Below are 19878 nucleotides of genomic sequence, written 5' to 3'. Positions count from 1 at the left end.
CATTTATTTTCTCCTTTGATTTTTATTGCTTCATTTTTTCCCTTAAACTTTTTTTAAAACTTTCAATTTTGAAAGAATTTCCAACTTAGCTGCAAAAATGCAAGTTTCAAGAATAGTACAAAACTTGTACAGAGAACTCCAACATCCCTCTCTCCAGACACGCAGATCCACCAGTTTTAACATTTTGCCACATTTGCTCTGTCATTCTACCTATCTATCCATCAATCCAGCTATTGTTTCATTTTTTACATCTGTCTTTAATCCACCTGGAATTTATTTTTGTGTATGTGTGGTAGTTTCCTAGAGCTGCTATAAGAAATCGCCACACACCATCTGGCTTAAAAGGATTGAAATTTATTCTGTCACTGTTCTGGAGGCTAGGAGTCCAAAATCAGAGTGTTGGCAGGACCACACTCTCTCCGAGGCCCTAGAAAAATTCTCCCTTGTGTCTTCCAGCTCCTGGTGGCCCAGGCTTTCCTTGGCTTGTGGCAACCTAACCCCTCCAGACTCGGCCTCCAGCTTTCCGTGGTGGGCTTCTCCCGGTGGGTCTCATTTCTCTGTTCACATTTCTCTCCTTGTAAGGACAGCAGGCATAGTGGAGTTAGGGCCCACCCTAATTCCGCATGACCTCATCTCAACTTCATTGCATCTGCACAGACCCTGTTTTCCAAATAAGGTCACATTCACAGGCGCCAGGGATTAGGACTTGAATGTATCTTTTCAGGGAGACACAATTCAACCCACGACAGTATGGTATGAGGTCGAGGTGCAAGAATCTCTAGCATTTGTATTACACACATTCCCAGTCACTCTATCAGCATCCATTTAGATTTTGCTATTTTTATAACGATTCATTGAGGCATCACATACATAGATTGGTTTAGATTTGACCATATAACTGCATGCTGCCTTGCTTCTCACAGTATCCTCTTCTCAGTTTCCCTTATAACGTCCTCTGTGCTTTTTCCTTGTAGTGGGTGGAGAAAGTCTTGAAAATACAAAATACCTCTTCAAAAACTCAGAGTGGGAAAGCATTCTTTAGTTTTAAGTGGGTTGCTGGCATGAAGGATATATCCTTTCTCATGTTAAGGGACTATCCCTATAGTCGTAGTTTTAAGAGCTATTTTCTGAATCATGGGCACTAAATGTTTCCAGATATGTTTTCAGCATCCAGGGTCCAGACTTGGCGGGTGCAAGTAGGCATGGAGACTCCTCCAGCAAAGCCCAGCACCGCTGCGTGCTCTGTCCTGTTGCCGTCATCTGGATTCTGTCCATCTGCTCGGTTCCTTTTTATTGTTGTTCCACTGGGCAGGCTGCTGGCCTGAATCGAGTTTGAACCCTGAATGCTACCTTCTGCAGCTCCTTCTCCAGCCCACACCAAACCCAGCCTGGGTCCCTGGGCCTCTGCTTGTAGGGAAGTCAATTCTGACATCTATCGACATGATCATGTGGGTTTTCCTAATGTGACCTATTGAGATGATAATGGATTATTATTATTTTTTAATTCTACATATTAAACATCTTTTCATTCTTCGAGTAAATGTTGCTTGTTCTTAGATTTTTAAAAAATTATAATATACTACATTTCCTAGTATTTTATTCAGGATTTTTTTTTCCCTTCCAAAAATTTATTTTACTTTAATTTTTAATTGTAGGTAACAAAAAATTCTTCTGTACTTTGTTATAATTACACATTTTTATTAGTACACAATAAAAACATAATCATAAAAAAAAAGAGCACAGCACTGGTTGAATTTATCTACCCCTTCCCACATCCTCCTAAACTAGGAATTATGCTAGGCACTTTCATAAATGTAATCTCATTTAACTTTTAAACAATGCAGAGAAATAGGTATACAGTTTATCACTATTTTAAAAATGAATAAAAACAAGGTCCAGAGGTGTTAAGTAACTTGCCCTCTGTTAAGCTGTAAACCATAAGGATTTGAGTCCAGATTCACTTCTAAAGCTATTTATTCTCTATAGATTTTTCATCTAAGAAGTCCACTTCTTAGGCAAGATTAAAAGACACTGGCATCTACTTCAGGGTTCCTAGTGTTACCCACAGGATATTTCCTTTCAAGAAACATAGCATTGTACAATTCAGTATTACCGAAATTTGGAAACTCAGGCAGCTGCTACTCTACTCTATCAGATTATGTGGTTACACTGTCTGATTTTTTAAGAGGAGCCAGAAGTCTGCATTTTTTTTGTGTGAAATCAACAGATAATTTTTATACTAACAACTGATTTAAAAATTTTACAATCATTGGTAAGCTAATCAAATACTATTTGCACACTATATGTAGTCTTTGGGTGGTTACCAGTTGTGGTCTCTATAAGTCTTAAATACCTCCTCTTCCTAAGTGCTTTTCTTCAGTGTTAGCAAGCTAATAACATCTCTGTCTTTAGAAATTATGTGTAAGACATGCTACAATATTAAGAAACAGCTGGCACTTGGAGGGTAATCTAAGGTAAATGAGAATTCCACTTCTATAGTTTCTCAAAAACGACTACAAGTATAGCTAGGTACTACAAAAACTACAAAGATGAGAGGGATACAGCACCCATTCTAAAGATACTTACGCGTAGTTGGAAATGGGCAAATTATAACCCTATAATGAAGCAAATTAGGTATGGACTTTAAGGGAGAGGGAAAATTTACTCTCCCAGTAGAAAAATAAGATGTCACTGTCACACAATTGGGGAACATAGGTAAAAGAACAATGAATTCAAAAATTATCCCAAATACAAAGGAAATGAAATCAAAGGAAGAAAATCAAGCTAAAACAATAGAAGAAATGAAACTAAACCTTTGAAATGAATTACAAATTTGAAACAGAAGGTGCTACACATTCTAGAAAGAAAAAAAGAAACTCCCAGTGAACACACCAAAACCGTATCCTTCATACTGCTGCCGTTCGCGCGCCATCGTCTGTGTGATGACTGTCTCCCGGGCATGGTGCCGCCTTCCCTGCCTGTCTCTGATGCTGTTATGTAACTCAATCTGCTCTAGTTCATTGCTGAATCGATTTAAATACCTTTCAATTAATTCACAAGCATCTTTCTTTGAATATTCTACTTTTTGGGGATCAAGGTGACTGTGAAACCACTGCAGTTTTTCACCAATAATGTTGAGACGCAAGGCCTTTTCATTCTTTAATTTTTCCTTTTTTTCTTGTTTATGGGCCTCTCTTGTAATTTGAGCTGCTTTTCTACTGTATGGGTGAATGACTTTTTTTTCCCGTCCTGTACCTTTTCCCTTTGATGCTTTAGGCATGGTGACGTCCCCGCGTCCTGGTGGGCCTCCGCGCTCCAGGGGGGGCGGCCGCAGCGACGACAGCGGGTACTTCTCCGGGAGAAGCTCCGGTCCAAAGACCTTATTCAGGATTTTTATATCTCTGTTTATAAGGGAACTTGACTTCTACCAGAAGCTGCAAACTGATGACTGATGGGCCTTGTTTATTTGACCAGCACAGGGTTTTGAAGCATTTGATTCTGAGTTCCTAAAGAGGAGGCATGTTCTCTCAGGGGCCTGTAGCTCCAGCCTTCCCTTGTCACTTCACACCTGTTTGTGTTACTTTCTGGTTCTTATAGGCACTTCAGTTTGCAAACCCTGTTCTGTGGTCGTGGATTTTCTATTTCTGTTCTTTAGATTTGGGGGTCAGGGTTATAACAACTTACGACACAAATTGAAGAGCATTCTTTCTTTATTCTTTGTTCTAAAATTATATATATATATATATATAAAGAAAGATGCAGATCAAGGAGCCTGCCTGGGGCCTCGGAAGGTTCTGCAGTTCCAAGAGGCCACATGACCCTCACCCTCCAGGCAGGTGCTCCAGAGGCCTCAGAGGGAGTGGAATGGGGATGCAGGAAGGGGCCTGGACATGTGTATATTTCCTTGGAAAAAGAAAAAGTCGTGTCCCACCAAGACGAGCATTTGTGTTAAAGGATATGCTGCCCCAACATGGCAAGCAAACTCACCCCCCTCCCCCTATCTACGTGGGACATGACTCCCAGGGGTGTAAATCTCCCTGGCAACGTGGGACAGAAATCCTAGAATGAGCTGGGACTCAGCATCAAGGGATTGATAAAACCTTCTCGACTGAAAGGGGGAAGAGAGAAATGAGACCAAAAAAAGTGTCAGTGGCTGAGAGATTTCAGAGTCGAGAGGTGATCCTGGAGATTATTCTTACACATTATACAGATATCCCCTTTTTAGATTAAGGTGTGTTAGGCTAGAGGGAAGTGCCAGAAACTGCAGAGCTGTGTTCCAGTAGCCATGTTTCTTGAAGATGATTGCATAATGATATAGTTTTTTCATGTGACTGTGTGATTGTGAAAACCTTGTGTCTGTTGCTCCTTTTATCTACGGTATGGATAGATGAGTAAAACATATGGATTAAAAATAAATAATAGGGGGAACAAATGTTAAAGTTAAAAAATATATATATTGGGAGGGAAAAGAAGGAGATGCTGCTGGTTGATTATTCTCTTCGTACAGTTTCCAGGACCACGCGCTATCCTTGCTCTCCTCACTCACAAAGTGCCCAGGAAACTTTACTTTGGGGGATGAGGGTTATGTTCATTACCTTGATCGCGGTAATGGTTTCATGGGTATATACATATGTTAACACTTACCGAATTGTATACTTTAAATATGAACTGTGTCTTTTATGTCAATTATTCCTCAAATAAAATGTTAAAAAAAAATTTATGTAACGATAGACATCGCTGTTCTTTAAACAGCTCAAAAGCCTTGCCAGCAAAACTGCCTGTCCTGGGAGCCCTCCAGGGAACTAATTTTTTGATAATTTACATTTCTTTGCCCCTTGGTTATTTATTAGTCTATTCAGGTTTTTGTGCTTCTTTTTTGGGTCAATGCTGTAATTTATTAACCTTTTTCTGGAAAACAAAATTTTAACACTCCACTACATCTCTCTCATTATTTCTATCTCAGCTATTGTGTTTCTATTGTATGTGATCAGTATTTGTTGCAAAAATCTAGTCACAGACATGGTCACATCTCTTTCATTTCTTTTATTAAGCTGGCTGAGAGCCCACATGCGGTGTTCACTTCCTCTTCGGTCCTCTGAGTTGTCCAAAAAGCCTATGGCGGGCACGTGCGGTCCTACATGGGGGTTCAGCTAGGTTTCCACCCCCAAGCAATGAGTGGAACATTCTGCTGGTGCAAATCATCATACTGCCACACGGGGTCGCTGTGGGAAACGGGTCCCTGATAAGTTTCCCAGAGGGGCTCTCGCTGGTCCTGTCCACCTCCCTCAGGCCCACCAGGTCTGGTGCGTGGACCTCACCTTCCTAGTAAAAGGAGACTGGACACAATAACACCTGACCTGCTCTCAGGAGCTGTGGCCAAAACTGTGGGCTTAGGGAGGCAGCAGGCCAAAGACAGCTTCACAACCTCGAATTGGATTAAGCCATCCCCTAACTCTGAGTCTGTAAGACCCCCAACGTTGGTGAAGAGCAGAAGTTCCCAAACGCTGTCACAAGACAAGCTCAAATGTGAAAGTTGAGAATATTCCAGAATTTAAGAAAAACTTAGTAATACATAAAAGATTTTTATTTTTTTTACCCAATCTAATCATCTATTTCTTAATAAGTGTGATTAATCAGTTCGCATTTATTTCTATTCCTGATTTCTTTGGACTTCCTTTTTCTAACATTTTATATTTTCTGTTCACCATAGACAGGGACCCAGCGGGTGCAACCACGAGGCTAATTCTACCGGACGAGAAAGGAGAGAACAAACAAAACACAAAGCAGAAACAGCAGCTCCCACCCAAAATGAGTCTGCAGACCAAAATTCCAAAGCATACGAAGAAATTTAATGCTGAAAAGACAACTAACTCAACAACTGAACTATGAACTCACACCAGACGAAATTCATCTTGACATCGCTTAAAAGACGAAGACTTTAAAAGAAGATGCTCGAAGAGATAAATGAAGATAATGTTTTACAAACAAGAAATCGTGAAACAAATGAAGATGAAAATGAAACACACATAGAGATATGAAATATAAATAATTAGAAATCTCAAAATATAACCATTGAAATAATATCTCAAAAGATGGGGTAAACTTTTGGCCAGACACAGTTGAAGATTATTAGTGAAATAAAAGATAGTTCTGAAGAATTTACACAGAAGGCAACATGGAGAGACGAAATTAGATAGTACGTTCAGAGAGAAGCAGACTAGGTTGGGAGACTCCAAAATGTGTCTAATAGAAGCTTCAGAGAAAAATAAAGAAAATGGCAGGAAAGTAATATGTGAAAATGTGAAAGTTGAGAATATTCCAGAATTTAAGAAAAACTTAGTAATGCATAAAAGATTTTTATTTTTTTACCCAATCTAATCATCTATTTCTTAATAAGTGTGATTAATCAGTTCGCATTTATTTCTATTCCTGATTTCTTTGGACTTCCTTTTTCTAACATTTTATATTTTCTGTTCACCATCCTTTTTCTCCATTTTTTTCCCTCCTTTCCTACCTTCTATTGGGTTAATAAAATCTTCTGTTTTCTTTTTTCTCTCCCATCTTTTGATTTGGGTTGTTGTTGCTTTTATCAGCTTATTTGATGCCTTTTGGTTTTCATATCTTCTTGCTGTTAACTTTCTTTTCTTTTTAGTGCTATATGGACTGTTTACTGTAATCTTCAATATTTTAGAAGGCAAGGATTTTGTTTTTAATTCTACTAGTGTTACCTTAAAGCCTTCAAATGCCTAGTTTGAATTCAATGATCATAGTTCATAGAACTATAATTTTTACTCCCTGTAAATTAATTTCTTCCCATTCATTCATTTTTCATGATTTCACCTGGGATTTTAGACTTTGTCATGTTCATTTTTGTTTATAATGTAGTTACTCTCTCAAAGGACAAAATACTGTTTTTGAATATTCAATTTGAATTCACTTCTACAAAATAATTATTTAGGGTGATGGATGTCAATTAACTTGTTTAAGGCCCATTACCAGATAATTTTTAAAATTGCATTTGAAATTTCAAAAGTAAGACATAGGGAGTGCAAGGATAGTTCAGTGGTGGAATTCTCAGTCTGTGTGCTTCCTCTGCCCCCCACCTCATGCATGCTCACAATATAGCATACAAAAAAAAAAGTAAGGCATATTTATTGTTACAAGTCAAAGACTTCCAAAGTGGTTCAGAACAGCCAATCATCTCTTTCCTTCCCCTCTGCTTCCACCCCTTAGAATTAAACTGCCTTGATTGCTTGCTTTGTCTCATTGCACATCCTTTTCTCTGCTCCTATAAATAGATGCAGATATAAACCCTTCAAAAGGTTCTCCCTCTATATTTTACAGAAACAGAATCATACAGTAATTATTCAACTACTTACTTTTTAAAATCACTATTGCATCATGGACATTCTTCAAGATTAATATATATATAGCTAATTTATTAAAAATAGCTACATGATGTTTATTACTTGGTATATTTTTTAACTTGTTGTTAGATATTCTGTTCATTGTCAGTCATTTTGCCACTATAAATATTGTTGCAAAACCATCTTAGTTCATATATCCTATGTATCAGTAACTTTATTCTTGTTAGAGTTCCCAGAGTGAGATGGATATGTCCATTTCAATTTTATTAGATATTGCCAGAAGATTGGGAAAAGGTGCCAGCAATTCACACTCTTTTGAGAACACATGAAGATTCTCCTTTCCCCAAACCTCTAAGCAGTTGCTTCAATTCAGATTTTTTCTTATTCTTGAGTTTTTGCATCTGATACTTCCCTCCCCCAACAGTGCCCTAACATAATCTTCAAGTGATTTATTCAAGAAGAGTAATGGAGAGGAATTATTTAAAAAACAACTTCCACACCTGAGAACATCTTTTTGTTCCTTCATTCATGAATGTCAACATGGCTTTTCCTTTAAGTGTGCATTTTGTTTTGTATTAGGTTTTCAATGAGTGTTTTTCAAACTGCAGGCCATAACTGATTCAATTTAATGGATTGGGTACGCATTTAAAAAATGTATAAGCAATAACAAGAATAGAAAATAACAGAGTGCACTAAATGTAGTAAGGATGATTACTGCAACACGAATGTCTAAAGATCTCAATAAGAGGAAGATTTAAATTTTCTTTTTATATCCTTTATTCTGTTTTATTTTTAAAGCAACAATATAAATGCATTTCTAATAATGAGTTGATGTTAAAAAATAAAGACAGAATAAAGACATTTACTTCCCTGGATGTTGTAAAAAGCCTGAAACTACTTTAATTTAGGTTCTTTATTATTTTTCCTCATTTGTCTGTAAGAGCCTTATTTATCATGTCCCTCTCCCCTAATTTAAACTTGTTTTTAAAATCATAAAAGAAATAAAAGCACAGGGTATTTTTATTTAGGAAAAAAAAAAGGACAAAAACTATAAAAAGAAAAGTAAAATCTCTCCTGGCTCCAGGCCTTCAGTTCCCCTTTCCGAAGGGGCAGGTATGTGTGTGTGTGTGTGTGCGCGCTTTTGCAGAAATGTTAGCTTTTTGCCTGTGCGAAGTCCACCATAGTGTTTGTCTAAGTCTGGTCTTCTTTTTATTAGCTTTGCTCGGAACATACTCTCAGTCTCCAACTGAGTTCTTTCTTTATACCAGAAAAATGTTCTCCTCCGGTTTCTTTGATTATTACTTTTGCCACACCGATTCTTTCCTTTTTGGAACTCCTATTGTTCCCAGGCCAACTTCCCTCTGCCTGCGCGCCTGCCTCCTTCCTTTTCATCTCTTTGTCGTTTTACCCTTGACCAAGTTAATTTTATTTTCTCGGTGTCTTGTCTGCTATTTACAGCCTACATGTGGTTTGTAACTCAGCTCTTGAGGTCTGTTTCCCTCCTACACTTCCTGCTCTCAGGTTTCGTCTTCTTTATAATGATCTTTTCTACTTTCATAGATATGGAGCCCCATGGAGTCTCACCGAGTATTTGAATCACATACTCAGATTAAAAAAAAAAGTTTGTGTTTTTTATCTTGTGTTTTTAAGATCCTTCGGAGTCTTCAGGGAATGTTGATAATTCGAGCTGCAGAAGCTTTACCCAGGTCCTGTGAACTTCCCGCATCCTCATAGGGGAAAATCTCAGCCTGCCCAGAAGGGCTGTAGGGTGAAGTCTTTTATTTCTCAGTCTCAGGTTTCCACGTGGGGGAGAGAGGGCCGGGAGGGGGGTGCCGACTTGGGCCACAGTTACCCTGGTGGCCTCTCAGGCACCACGGTCCACCCCTCAGAGGGGTGCGCTATGTGACTGTGTGATTGGTGAGCCCCACCCACACCCCCCTTCTCCGCAGAGCCCCGCGTGGCCTGGGGGTGGCCCAGCAGGGACCAGAGTGGCAGGGGCTGAGCTTGAAGTCCGCCTAATTCAGGTGAACAATCACTGGGCTCATTTGCCATAGGGACCCAAACCACTTTCTCAACTCCCCTTTACTTAGCAATAAGCCTAACATTTTGATCTCCAGTTGTCTCATTACTGTGACTTATTTCTTAAATGGCCTCAAACTTAGGAAGGGAAGAATGGCTACCATTTTTGGCTTATCCATTAATGACTTCGAGTCAAGAAGGAACCAGGCTATTTTCAGTGGAAGGTTGTAGGAGTTCCTGCCTGTTATGCCAAACTAAATGTCAATGTGGGTGGGGGGTGGGGGTGGCATGGGAGAGGGGTATGAATTATTTGTGGAAGACAAGAAAATGTCTTCATATAGATTATGGTGTCGAAGGCTATTTACTGAGGTTGGGTTGTAGGATGTGCAAACAAAACTTTAAAAATGAACAGAGAGACTTCCGGGAAGATGTCGGGCTAGAGTAGCTCAAGATTAGCCCTGCTCCACGGAAAAGTTAGAGAAGGGACAGGAGGGCGACTGAGGCAGCAATTCGGGAGTACGGCTGACCTGGGAGAGCCTTCTGCACTACGTGCTGCAGCCCTGGTCACAGAAGCCAAGGAACTGAGAGGCAGAAAGCTGGAGCCTGGCATGGAGGCAGGGAGCGGTGAAGCCCGCAGGAGTGCACTGACTGGTACACAGGACTAGGAAGTAAGCCAGGCCACATTCCTTGGGTGCAGTATCCTCACCTGTGCAGCCCTATGAACGGCGACTCACCCCACACCCCACCTGCTTCCATTTCCCACGCTCCAGGCTCCTTCACCCCACCAGCACCCAATGCACGTAACTGCCCCACCCGCCCACTCCAAGTGCAGCCCAACCCACCTCTCCTGCACCCCTCCGGAGCACTACCTCCCCCTTCCTGTTCCCTGCAGGCTGTTACCAGTGCATAAAGGCTGGGGGCACTAACCTCCATACCTAGGCTACCCCAGCCCCCCATCCATACTGTCCCACAGCCTCACGCCCCACCCCACACCTGAGCTCAGCACATCCATTTATGTCACTCCCAGGCCCATGCATGTGCACGGGCCCCCAATCACTTCATTCAGCTCTGGGAAGCACACTTTACAGTAGTCCTAGAACGGCGCATGCGCACAGCCCTCTGCCTCACTTCCCAGCTCTGAGAAAGTGCTGACCTATGCAGCAGGATCACATCTGTCCCCAATCCATGAAGGCATAACACCGACCTGCTGCCACAGCTCTGTACAAGCACACGAAGGGCCCCGTACCTTAGGGCCCCGTACCTTAGACCAGCACACACCTGGGTTACGCGCCCCCCCCCCCCCGCCCGCCGGTGCACCCGCACAGCTACATCCTCTCTGGCCGCTGGGCACCCACGTTCATAAGCACCAGCGTAACATCCCCAGCCTGCACCCAAACCTGCCCTGAAACAAATCACCATACTGAGTGTTCCACCCTGTGCCCTGCTCCCTGCTGTACAACCATCCTGCAAACACAAGGCCTTAGACTACTGAAAGAAATCAACTCCCACAGTAAATCTGTCAAGATATTTACATGCAACTAAGACAGTAGAAGATCATTAAGCATATCACAATGCAGACAGATATAGCCCTGCCTAATGACCAAATTAAAACACCAGAGGAGACACAGACATTGGAACTAATCAAAGATGTTCATACAACTCTACTTAATAAAATAAGTGGGATAGCAAATGACATAAAGGAGATCAAGAAGACAGTAGAGCACAAAGAGGAATTTTAAAGAATAAATAGAAAAATACTGGAAATCACAGAGATTAAAGACTCTGTTGACCAAATAAAAAACATTCTAGAGGCACACAACACCAGATTTGAAGAGACAGAAGAAAGAATAAGTGATATAGAGGACAGGATAATTGAGTTTGAAGACTCAAAACAGCAAATAGGAAAAAAAAAAGATGGGAAAAATTGAATGGTAACTCAGGGAAATGATAGACAAAACAAAGCACACAAATATAAGAATCATTGGTGTCCCAGAAGAGAAGAGAGGAGTAAAGGGCTAGGAAGAGTAGTTGAGGATATAATGGGGGAAAACTTCCCAACCCTCATAAAGGACATAAATATACAAGTCAAAGAATCCCAAAGAACTCTAAACAGAATAAATCCGAAAAGGCCTTCTCCAAAGCACATTCTAATCAGCCTGTTAAATGTTGGAGAGAAGCAGAAAATCCTGGAAGTGGCAAAAGAAAAACAATCCACTGCATACAAGGGAAACCAAATAAGACTGAGTTCAGACTACTCAGCTAGCACCCTGGAGGCGAGAAGGCAGTGGTATGATATAGTCAAGATCCTGAAAGAGAAAGACTTACAGCCAAGAATTCTGTACCTAGCCAAATTGTCCTTCAAAATTGAGAGAGAGATGAAAATTTTCACAAAGAAGTCCTGAAAGAATTTGCCAACAAGAAACCAGCCCTACAAGAAATACTAAAAGGAGTTCTGCCAGCAGGAAAAAAAAAGACAGAGAGGGAGGTCCGGAGGAGGGCACAGAATGGAAGAGTACCACTAAGGGTAATCCAAATAATACAAAGAGAAAGAGGGAAAAGAATATATAGATCTGACAAATAAAATTAAAAAGATAAGATGGTGGAATCAAGAAACACCTTTTCAGTAATAACTTTGAATGTTAATGGGGTAATTTACCAATTAAAAGATACAGATTGGCAGAATGGATTAAGAAAACATAATCCAGCTATATGCTGCTTACAAGAGACTCATCTTAGACACAAGGATACAAATAGATTGAAAGTGAAAGGATGTAAAAAGATTTTCCACGCAAGTCGTAACCAAAAGAAAGCAGAAGTAGCTATACTAATATTGGACAAAATAGACTTCAAATGTTAAGACATCCGAAGAGAGAAAGAAGGACACTCTCTACTAATTAAAGGGTCAATTCACCAAGAAGCTGTAGCAATCATAAATGTTTATGCTCCCAATCAAGGAACTCCAAAGTACATGAGACAGACATCGGCAAAACTGAAGGGAGCGATAGATGTTTCAATAATAATAGTAGAAGACTTCAATACACCACTCTCCTCTATAGATAGAACAACCAGACAGAAGATCAACAAGGAAATAGAGAAGTTAAATAACTTGATAAATTAATTAGACCTAACAGACATATATAGGTAGGTCATTGTACCCCAAAGCAGAAGGTTATACATTCTTCTCTAGTGCTCATGGAACATTCTCCAGGAAAGATCATATGCTAGGGCACAAAACAGATCTTTATAAATTTAAAAATTTTGAAATTATTCAAAGCACTTTCTCTGATCACGATGGGATGAAGCGGGATCTCAATAATCACCAAAGAATGAGCATTCACAAATATATGAAGATTAAATAACACACTCTTAAACAACCAGTGAGTAAAGGAAGAAATTGGTAGAGAAATCAGTAGCTATCTGGAGATGAATGAAAATGAGAACGCAACTTATCAGAACTTACGAGATATGGCAAAGACTGTGCTGAGAGAGAAATTTATTACCTTAAATGCCTCATCTTGATTGATGCTGAAAAAGCATTCAACAAAATTCAACATCCTTTTCTGATAAAAACACTCCAAAAGATAGGAATCAAAGCTAACTACTTCAATACGATAGAGGGAATATATGGAAAACTGATAGCCAGCATTGTACTCAATGGAGAGAGCCTGAAATCCTTCTCTCTAAGATCAGGAACAAGATAAGGATGCCCACTGTCATCACTATCATTGAGCATTTTGCTCGAAGTTCTAGCTAGAGCAATCAGGTAGGACAAAGAAATAAAAGCCATCCAAATTGGAAAGGAAGAAGTAAAACTCTCATTATTTGCAGATGATATGATACTATATTGGAAGATCCTGAGAAATCCACAGCAAAGTTACTCGAGCTAATAAACAAATTCAGCAAAGTGGCAGGATATAAAATTAATGTGCAAAAATCAGTAACATTTCTATACACAAGCAATGGCCTAGCTGAGGAGTCAATTAAGGAAAAAATCCATTCAAAATAGCAACTAAAAGAATCAAATACTTAGGAATGTACTTATCTAAGGATGTAAAGGACTTGTGCACAGAAAACTACATAACATTGCTAAAAGAAATCAAAGATCTAAATAGGTGGAAAGACATTCCCTGCTAATGGATAGGAAGGCTAAATATAGTTAAGTTAAGAAGGCTAAATAGTTGGAAATCACATATCAGACAAAGGTTTGATTTCCTATATATACAAAGAAATCATACAACTCAACAACAAAAGAACAAACAACCCAATTACAAATTGATCTACAGATTCAGCACAGTACCAATCAAAATTCCAACAACCTACTTTGAAGAGTTGGAAAAGCTAACTACTAAATTCATCTGAAAGGGAAAGAGACCCTGAATAGCTAAAGCATCCTAAAACAGAAGAGCGAAGTGGGAGGATTAACACTCCCTGAGTTTAAAACCTATTATAAAGCCGCAGTGGTCAAAACAGCATGATACTGGGCAGGGAACGGTGGCTCAGTGGCAGAGTTCTCACCTGCCATGCCAGAGACCTGGGTTCAGTTCCTGGTGCCTGCCCATGTAAAATAAATAAATAATAAACAGCATGATACTGGCACAGAGACAGAAGCGTTGACCAATGGAATCAAATCAACAGTGCAGAAATAGACCACCAAATCTACGGTCAACTGATTTTTGACAAGGCCCCTAGATCCTCTGAACTGGGACAAAATAGTATTTTCAATAATTGGGCAGGGAAGAACTGCATATCAATAGCCAAGAGAATGAAAGAGGACCCCTATCTTACACCCTATACAAAAATTAACTCAAAGTGGATCAAACACCTAAATATAAGAACTAGCACCATAAAGCTTCTAGAAGAAAATGTAGGGAAACATCTTCAAGACCTAGTAATAGGAGGTAGTTTCCTAAACTTTACACCCAAAGCACAAGCAACAAAAGAAAAAATAAATAAATGGGAACTCCTCAAAATCAAATGTTCTGACAAAAAGACTTTGTCAAAAAGGTGAAGAGGCAGCCAACTCAATGGGAGAAAATATTTGGAAATCATATATTGGACAAAGGTTTGATTTCCTGTATATACAAAGAAATCATACAACTCAACAAAAAAAGAACAAAAAATCCAATTATAAAATGGGCTAAAGATATGAATAGACGTTTTTCTGAAGAGCAAATACAGATGGCTCAAAAACACATGAAGAGATGCCCATTTTCAGTGGCTATAAGGGCAATGCAGATCAAGACTAAAATGAGATACCACTTCACACCTATAAGAATGGCTGCTGTTAAACAAACAGGAAGCTATAAATGTTGGAGAGGATGTGGAGAAACCAGGACACTTATGCACTGCTGGTGGAAATGTATAGTGGTGCAGCCACTATGGGAGACTGTTTGAAGGAAACTAAATATTGAATTGCCCTATGACCCAGCAATAGCACTACTTGTTATACACCCAGAAGAGCTGAAAGCAATGACAGAAACAGACATTTGGACACCGATGTTCATAGCAGCCTTATTCACAATTGCCAAAAGATGAAATAAACCAAATACCCATCAACAGTGGATCAACAAAATGTGGTATATATGTATGATGGAATATTATGCAGCAGTAAGACAAAATGACGTCCTGAAGCCCATGACAAGATGCATGAGTCTTGAGGATATAATGCTGAGTGAAATGAGCCAGACACAAAAGGACAGATACTGTATGATTCCACTTTTATGACCAGCATAAAGGTATAATCAGAGGCTTATAATACAAAATATAGGGGACTTAAAGATACATAGAAGCTAGAGACGGGTGAACCGTTAACTAATGAGGTTGAACTCCAATGTAAGGGAACAGATGGGAGTGAAAGTGGTTCTCTAGTGGGTCTAGAAGTAATATTATCATATTGAAGATGAACAAGACTGAAAGGGGTTGTATAGACCTACATGTCTCACTGACTCACCCTAGAAATAAGAATGAGTTCTCGTAAGAATTACTTCAAAGATATGATTCTTGTATAAAGAGTGTTTAAGTCCAGGGAATGAGGGGAAAACTGCTATTGCATGCTGTGAGCTATGTTCAAAAGGAAACCATCAGCACTACCACAGCAACAGCAGAGTTAAAAGGAGGTTTAGATTTCCTATTTGGTGAGGGTGTGTTTATTGGTTTCCTGTCTCTTGGGATCAATGAAACTATCTGAAACTGAGAATATTGATGGACTGTGGACTTGAGGTCTTCTACATGATGCCTGGTGAATGCAGGTGGCTGAAGGATGCACTGATGGAGAAATAGATTGGCGAACGATGGTGTATACTTGTGAATGAAGGTTGTGCTACTACAAAAAGGAAGGCTGTCGTGAGGCATGTAATGATTTGAATGAACATGTGGGACACTTGGTGAGACAAAATAAGCCAGAAACAAAAGAACAAGAATGATATGGGGCTGGCAATGATGGCTCAGCAGCCAGAGTTCTTGCCTGCGATGACGGAGACCCAGGTTCGTTTCCCAGTGCCTGCTCGTTAAAAAAAAGAAAGAAAGAAAGAAAAGAATGGTATGGTCACCTTTAGAAAATGCTTATAAGAAAACAGGGGCCTAGATTAAGCTTTTAGAGCAGACACATTAAGTCCGGAGTGGTAATTATTATTTCTGGATTTTGAGAGGCTGTTTTATCAATATAACCTGATGTTTAGAGATAAGAATGAAGCTGAACAGTTGGGGTTAAAGAATTGAGAACATAGAGGTAAGGAAGACAGTGTCTATATTTTAGAACCACACATACTCTTCGAGACCAATGGAAGAAGGGTTTATTTGATCTGGAACTGATATTTTCTGTAGTGCATAATCTAATTCAACCTATTGGTATAGCTCATTTGAACAACTGAAACACAGGAAGCAGAGAATAAGAAAGAGGTCCTTTAATCCTGTAAAGATTATTATAATGCCTGGAAACATCCTAGAGCATATTAAGCAGATAATCAAAAAGTATTGGCAAAGTCCCCTGAGGGATGGAAGAAAGACTATGGAGCTATTAAACCTTACCATCAGGGAATTCCCTGATACTGTGTCAAACTTTAGGGACACCCAAATCAATAGGCCATGCCCTCGATTAGGAGGCTTACTCCTGTGAAACTTACGTGGATAGCAGAGAAGCTTAGACTACCTATATGCCTAAGAGTTACTTCTGGAGGACCTCTGTTGTTGCTCAGATGTGGCCTCAGTCTCTCTAAGCCCAACTCTGCAAGGGAAATCATTGCCCTCCCCCCTACGTGGGGCATGACATCCCAGGATGAAAGTCTCCCTGGTGGCATGGGAGAGGACTTCCAGGGATGAATCTAGACCTAGCACCGTGGGATCAACAATTATATCCTGACCACAAAGGGAAAAGAAGTGTAATCAATAAAGTATCAGTGGCAGAGAGAGTTCAAATAGAGTTGAGAGGCTACTCTGGAGATTGCTCTTATGCAAGCTACCTATGATAGATAGACCTTGCTACCTATCATAACCTGCCAAACCCCAACCAGGGCCATTCCAGCTAATGCTAAAGAACACCTAGGGCAATATATAAGATCCCACAAAGGTTCCAGGCATTAGAATAACTTTCCAGAAACCTACAACCTCCAGATGGGTCCCTGGTCCAGATAATTCCTGAAACCTAGCCCAGCCTCTCCAGAACATCAAATAGTTCCATCTCCCTCCCCCATATTAGTGACAGACCCTTCCAATATCTAAAATTTAGACTTGCCATAGCCCAAACAACCCAAAGAGAGGGATGGAAAGATCAAAGGTGGTGGTGGAGTTATACAGAGAAGACAGGACTTAAAAAATGAATATGAATGCTGAATCATTAAATTGATATCTCATTTAGTCTCCAGTATTTTAGAGCAGCTAGAAGTAGAAACCTAAAATTGTGAATTGTAACCTATGTCAAAGTCTGAAATATGTTCTACAACTAATTGTGGTGCTGTGCTTTGAAATTTATAACTTTTTGGTGTATATGTTATTGTTCACAAAAAAAGAAGGAAAAAAAAGTCGATTGTGATGATAAAAAATATTTAAGCCCACTGGCCTCCTATATTCTGGAGCAGCTAGAAGGAAAAATATAAGAGGATCGTATGGCAGCCTGTACTGGTTTGAAAGGAAGTATGACCCCTAGAAAATCCATGTTTTAACCAAAATCCCATTTCATAAAAGTAGAATAATCCCTGTTCAATACTGTATGTTTGAAACTGTGATTGGATCATCTCCCTGGATGATGTGATTTAGTCAAGAGCGGTTGTTAAACTGGATTAGGTGACGACATGTCTCCACCCATTTGGGTAGGTCTTGATTGGTTTATTGGAGTCCTATAAAAGAGGAAATAGTTTGGAGACTGAGAGATTCAGAGAGAGCAACACTACGAAGCAGAGAGTCCAGCAGCCGGCGACCTTTGGAGATGAAGAAGGAAAATGCCTCCCAGAGAGCTTCATGAAACCAGAAGCCAGGAGAGAAAGCTAGCAGATGATGCCATATTCGCCATGTGCCCTTCCAGCCGAGAGAGAAACCCTGACCTTCATCAGCCTTCTTGAACCAAGGTATCTTTCCCTGGATGCCTTTGATTGGACATTTCTATAGACTTGTTTTAATTGGGACATTTACTTGGCCTTAGAACTATAAACTAGCAGCTCATTAAATTCCCCCTTTTAAAAGCCATTCCATTTCTGGTATATTGCATTCCAGCAGCTAGCAAACCAGAACATGGCCCATGACAAACTCTGGGATCTATCCTGTAACCACTTTTTGAAGAGTGCTTTGAAAACTATTGCTTTCTTATTTCTTTGCTTTGTATATATGTTATACTATACAATAAAAAAAGTTAAAAAAAATGAACAGAGGGAAACAAGTGCTAGAGAAAATGTTGAGAAAGAGACACCTATTCACAGTCAGTAGGGAAACTGAGAGGTACAGCCCCTCTGGAGGGCAGTGTGGTGGTTCCATAGAAGTCTAGGGGTGGCTTTGCCATATGATTCTGCAACCCTGTTGCTAGGTATATACCTGCAGGAACTGAGTGTGGGGACACAAATGGACATCTGCACACTGGTGTTTATGGTGACAGTGTCCAGGCGATTTGCAATGGATGGAGGTGGCCTAAGGGTACATGACTGAGGGAAGGAAGGGGAAACTGTGGTGTATATATACAATGGACCACTGAGCCACAGCAAGAAGGAATGAAGCTGTGAGGTATGCAGCTAGGTGAATGAATCTTAAGAACGTATGTTGAATGAAATGTCAGAAGCAAAAAGACAAATATTATCATGCCTCACTCATGTGGACTAACTATAACATACAAACTCGGTGAATTGAAGTCAAGGTTGGGGCTTATTGTAAAGGGTCCTAGATTGAAAGCTTGTATAGCAATCACATATATTCACAAGTTGTAACTGTTAGTTCTAACTTCTGAGATACTGAGCTGCTTGTATATAACCTAGCTGTTTCCAGAAACCTCAGGTATTTACATGACCCCTAAGACTCAGAGCTAGAGCACTGAAGCTATGAAAGTCAGCAGTACCCCACACAATGAATAAATGAATAAAATCATTCATTTTAATAGTTGAAAAAGGAATCAGACTTCAACTAGAGATTTGAACGATACGGATCTGGATAGGACTAAGGTAAATCAAAATACAGGGTAAAGGATGACATGGTCCATATTTTAAAACTTCAACTTCTATGTGAGAACAAAGGGAGAGATGTTTATTTGGTGCAAAATTTATATTTTGAGTAGTGCACTACCAAATGTAACTTGTATGGTCAGTTTAGTTGAACACCATAAGTACATGGAATCTTGAATAGGGCGTGAGATCTTGTTGGTTTGTCCAGGTTAGTGTGATGCCCTGGTAAATCCCATAGTAATTTGGGCAGTGAATAAAAAAAGTATTTGCAAAATCCCCTGGGGGGACCAGGGAGAAAGGAGGAAATATTCAACTTCCCCATTTGGGGAATTCCTGATATTCTCGCAAGCAGTGGGGACAACCAAATCAATAGGGTGGACCCTCAATCTTGGGGTTTGCCCCTATGAAACTTATTCCTGCAAAGGATAAGCTAAACTTATGTATAATTATGCCTAAGAGTCACACCCAGAGAACCTCTTTCGTTGCCCAGATGTGGCCTCTCTCTCTAAGCCAAATCAGCAGGTGAACTCACTGCCCTCCTTACCACGTGGGACATGACTCCCAGGGGTGTCATAACTGGAGACGTAACTGGAGAAAGCCTTCTTGATGAAAAGGCAGAAGAGAGAAATTAGACAAAGTAAAGTTTCAGTGCCTGGGAGATTTCAAACAGAGTCAAAAGGTTGTACTAGAGATTATTCTTATGCATTATATAGATAAACCTTTTTAGTTTATGGTGTATTGGAGTGGCTAGAGGAAAGTACCTGAAACTATTGAGCTGTGTTCCAATAGCCTTGATTCTTGAATACGATTGTAGCTTTTACAGTGTGACTGTGTGATTGTGAAAACCTTGTGGTTGA

At 39.9% G+C, this 19878-nt stretch overlaps 1 pseudogene; it reads right to left on the bottom strand.

Annotated features, from left to right (window-relative positions):
• Positions 1 to 1618: 1618 nt before the first annotated feature.
• Positions 1619 to 3373, bottom strand: LOC143685932 (translation machinery-associated protein 16 pseudogene; annotated as a pseudogene).
• Positions 3374 to 19878: the final 16505 nt, after the last annotated feature.

The sequence above is a fragment of the Tamandua tetradactyla genome, chromosome 6, assembly GCF_023851605.1.
Source record: "Tamandua tetradactyla isolate mTamTet1 chromosome 6, mTamTet1.pri, whole genome shotgun sequence".
In the NCBI taxonomy this organism is placed as follows: Eukaryota; Metazoa; Chordata; class Mammalia; order Pilosa; family Myrmecophagidae; genus Tamandua; species Tamandua tetradactyla.
Note: the sequence above shows the minus strand (reverse complement) of the source record. Positions and strands in the feature narration are given on the sequence as shown.